Raw genomic sequence first — 4,654 nt, forward strand, 5'->3', positions numbered from 1 at the left:
TTCCCCCAATGTCCCCTCCCCCCACCCCATTGACCCCCTGCACCCTGCCTTCCCCACCTCCTCCAGGCCTTCACCACCCTATTGTTTGTGTGTCTATGGGCTGTGCATATATGCATATAAATTCCCTGGTTAATCTCTCTCCACTCTCCCCGCTCCACCCGCCCCACACACACACCCTCGCCTCCCTCTGAGATTCATCAGTCATCACAACAATCCTAAGGTGAGGGAAAAGCTCACACAAGTTGTCTAGTTTTGTTTTGTCACAGACAAATTGTGTGACCTTAAATTTATTCTTAATCTCTTCTAATGATGGAACATAACACCAAACACCTACCTCACAGGAATACTGTGAGTATGGAAGGTCAGATAGCACTTTATTAACTCAAATAATGTTACTTTGAATCTAATCTGATTGGAAATAAAAATTTGAGACAAAGCTCATTTGCCAGTAAGAAAAAAAAAGCTGTTAATAATTTGTAATGTAATGATGTGGAGATAAAAACAATATGTGCCATAGAAGCATTAAAATATATTTAGTGTGCCAAACCGGTTTGGCTCAGTGGATAGAGCATCGACCTGGGGACTGAAAGGTCCCAGGTTCGATTCTGGTCAAGGGCATGTACCTTGGTTGCGGGCACATCCCCAGTAGGAGGTGTGCAGGAGGCAGCTGGTCGATGTTTCTCTCTCATCGATGTTTCTAACTCTCTGTCCCTCTCCCTCCCTCTCTGTAAAAAAATCAATAAAATTTAAAAATAAATAAATAAATAAAAAAAATATATTTAGTGATCAGCAGTATTAATATAACAGAGAATGTAAACATTAAAGGAGGCTGTAGACCAGTCATATTCACTCCATACAGAAATGAAAATTTTATATATAGGATGTGAAAAAGTACAAATTATCCATTTCAATATGCAATTATTCCTCTCTAGACCAGTGGTTCTCAATGGGACAATTTTGCACCTCAGGGGACATTTGGAAATATTTGGATACATTTCTGGTTGTCATAGCTGGTAAGGAGGTGCTACTGGCATCTAGTGAATAGAATTTAGGGACCCTGCTAAACATCCTAGGATGCACAAGGCAGCCTCACTCCTCCACAACAAAAATCATCCTGCCCCTGAAATAGTAGTGTTGTTTGAGAAATCCTGCCCTGGAGGCTAAGGTTGCATTCTTCATTTTCCTGAAGTCACACACCCTGGTGTGTTCCTTTAGGGAAATTGCCATGAGTCTTTTCACTGATCTTTCTCATCTACATGTCAAAAGTAAGTATTGCTAAGCATGTGGAACATTTTGATGTGAAATAATGACCATGTGTTTTCACAGCATTTTGAAAATATTAAGGACTGTAGAATTGTGAATAATTATGAAAACAACTCTTAACAGTTTTGTTTCCAGAATTAACACACATTAGGATGAAGGAAATATGAAGTATATGAACATGAAGATTTTATAATATTGTTTTTATTTATAAAAATCTCAGAAGGTATAGTTTATTAACAATTGAGTGTCTGTCCATGATGTAGATACAGGGGACTGGGATGGAGTAGAGACGAGGGGAGTTACTTATTCTCTATGTTGATTCTTATAGGAAATTCTGACTTTTTTCCAATAATGATAGTTGATACTAATTCAACTGAGTGTATGACCATTTAGTTACTGTAAATCCTACTATATAATTTAGTCATGGTAAAATTTACTTTTACATTTAAGTTGTGTGCCCATTGTTTGTGAAAAAAACTTGAGAGACTTGAACATTAAAGTGTAAAATATGGTTGCATTTCTGATTTTTCATCTTGCTGATTAAACACTCTACAAGTGTCTTTGAAGTTGTCTGTTTTTGAGGAATTGAATATAATTAATTTTATCAGCATTTAAAAAAGGTTATTTCCACTTCATTTACCACATAAAGGACTCTTCCTGCATACAATATCTATATATATAAAAGCCCAGCGACTGTTATGGTGGAACGACCAGACGACTGGTAGCTATGATGCACTCAAGGCAGGAGCTGCCTTCTGGTGGTCAGTGCGCTCCCACAGTGGGAGCGCTGCTAAGCCAGAAGCTGGCTTATGGCTGGCGAGCGCAGCAGCAGTGACAGGAGCCTCTCCCACCTCTGCGGCAGCACTAAGGACCCCTCGGTGGATGTCTGACTGCCAGCTTAGGCGGACATCCCCCGAGGGGTCCTCGACTGCAAAAGGGCGCAGGCCGGGCTGAAAGACCACCCCCCCCTCCAGTGCACGAATGTCGTGCACTGGGCCTCTAGTATAGATTATAAAAGTGTAAGCAAATAAACATGCAAAATTTTGTCACTGAAGAATATATTATATTTTAAGTAATTAACACTATTTGAAAATAGAAAGTAACATTTAATACTGGCTATTTCTTAGTCATTATCTCTTTGAATATTCCCCCCTTTTCCATTTTTTCTATTCTATAACTCTTTTACTCCTATTACATGACTATTGCAACTCTTTATCCTAGTCTCCATGCCTTCTAATCTGGTTCATAATTTCTATCCTTTTATATTTATGTGATGCATCCTGGATAATTACAAAAAAAAAGTTATTTAAGATCTAAACAGAAGTAAAATACAATGTAATTTTGAAGTAGAGACAAAAAATAGGGCCCATTGTTGAGGTAGACAGAGAAAAAAAGAAGATGGGTGAGTGAGGTGGAAAGACAAGAGATAGGAGACAGAAGAATACATAGATTTACCTTCCTGCTGAGGCCATGCATGGCATTATATAATGATGGTGAAAGCCAGGATGGCCAGGCAAAGACAAAATTTCAAAAAATGGGAGGAAAGAGTCAAGAAATACCTTATTTCCAGTAGAAGAGGCAAGGGCTTGACTCAAGGCGGGCTGTTAACAGGCAGTGATCAAGCAGAGAGGAGAGGCATGGGGGAGCTTCCGAGGAAAATATTGTGGTGACATAATTCAGAAAATGCAAGCAATGACCCCCTTCTCCCTGGAGCATTCAATGTCCTCGGTTCTTTTTCATAATAATCAGGTCTTTGATTTTTATAACTCAGCAAATACCAGAGAACAGAGGGACTTCTTCTTGGCTTTTGAATGTCAAAAATCTAGCTCTTAGGCTAACAAGCATAAAATATCTTGGAAGGTAAGAGCTAGGTTCTGGGACCCCTAGAATAGAAATGGATTCTCGAGTCTGGGAGGGTAAGAGGGAAGTGGTGAGAGTTAATATATTGGTGAGTCTGAAGAAGGGTCTCTGTGGGTCACTGTTCCTCCTACTGAGCCCTGGGATGGCAATAGCAAATCACCCTAAGTTTACAGGATTTGAAGATAAACAAAACTCATGCCCATTTCCTGGTTAGAGCTTAGAGCCAAAAGACCTCAGTAAATACATAGCTGAGTGATATGTCTGGGCAGGCATGCGGCTTTGGGGTGTTGGAGAGACTTGACCGTGTTTAATAAGCACAGAAGCAGAAATTGCTGAATGAGGTGTCCAGGCAAATAGCAATTCAACCTCACAATTTCCTACAACCTAGTATAATAGAAGGTAAGGAAAGAAACCCATATGGGAATTAGACAAACAGGCTGAGACCTGTTTAGAGTTGACAATGATTTTATGGTTTCTAAACAGAACATGAATATTATATAATCTTAGACAATTAAAAAAATCGAGGCAGGTGGGGGAGTGGTGATAGGAGGAAGAAATACTACTCTCTGTATAGTAAGCACTCAATAGTGTAGCTGAATATTTATTTCAACCTCAATGCTTTTCATGATCCCTTTTTCAAACATACTCATCTGTGTTCACTGATGTATTCCTAGCCTTTAGAACAGTCTGGCTCAATAAATGTTTGTTGAATGAATGAATTCATACAATTCCTGTCTCTTGAGAGTTTTCATCCACCTTTTTTGCTTGTTTGCTTCTATTTTTTTTTTACAATATATTTTTATTGATTTCAGAGAGGAAGGGAGAGGAAAACAAATATCAACAATGAGCAAGAATCATTGATCAGCTGTCTCCTGCACGCCCCCTACTGGGGATAGAGTCCGCAACCTGGGCATGTGCCCTTGACTGGAATCGAACCCAGGACCATTCAGTCTGCAGGCCAGTGCTCTATCCACCGAGCCAAACCAGCGAGGGCTGTTTGTTTTTAAATGAGAGTCATGGGTTTGATTCCCTAGGAAGCAGAGTCTGAAAGGTGGTTTAATGTGCTTAATGTTTATTATGGAGTGCCTTGAGGATCAACACAGAAGCAGGGTTGAGCAGAGCTGCAGGTTGAGCTGTAATGCAGATCCAAGGACAATCCCCCCCCACCCCGCCTGCCTACAGACTACGCAGGGAGAGGAGCCCTTCAGAGTTACCCCAAGTTGGGCCAAGACAGCCAAGCTTTCGTATTCCTGCATCAATTAATTCAGTGGTTCTCAACCTTCCTAATGCCGAGACCCTTTAATACAGTTCCTCATGTCGTGGTGACCCCCAACCATAAAATTATTTTCGTTGCTACTTCATAACTGTAATTTTGCTACTGTTATGAATTGTAATGTAAATATCTGATATGCAGGATGTATTTTCATTGTTACAAATTGAACATAATTAAAGCATAGTGATTAATCACAAAAACAATATGTAATTATATATGTGTTTTCCGATGGTCTTAGGCGACCCCTGTGAAAGGGTC

This window comes from Myotis brandtii, unplaced genomic scaffold (genome assembly GCF_000412655.1).
Source record: "Myotis brandtii unplaced genomic scaffold, ASM41265v1 scaffold708, whole genome shotgun sequence".
Classification (NCBI taxonomy): domain Eukaryota; kingdom Metazoa; phylum Chordata; class Mammalia; order Chiroptera; family Vespertilionidae; genus Myotis; species Myotis brandtii.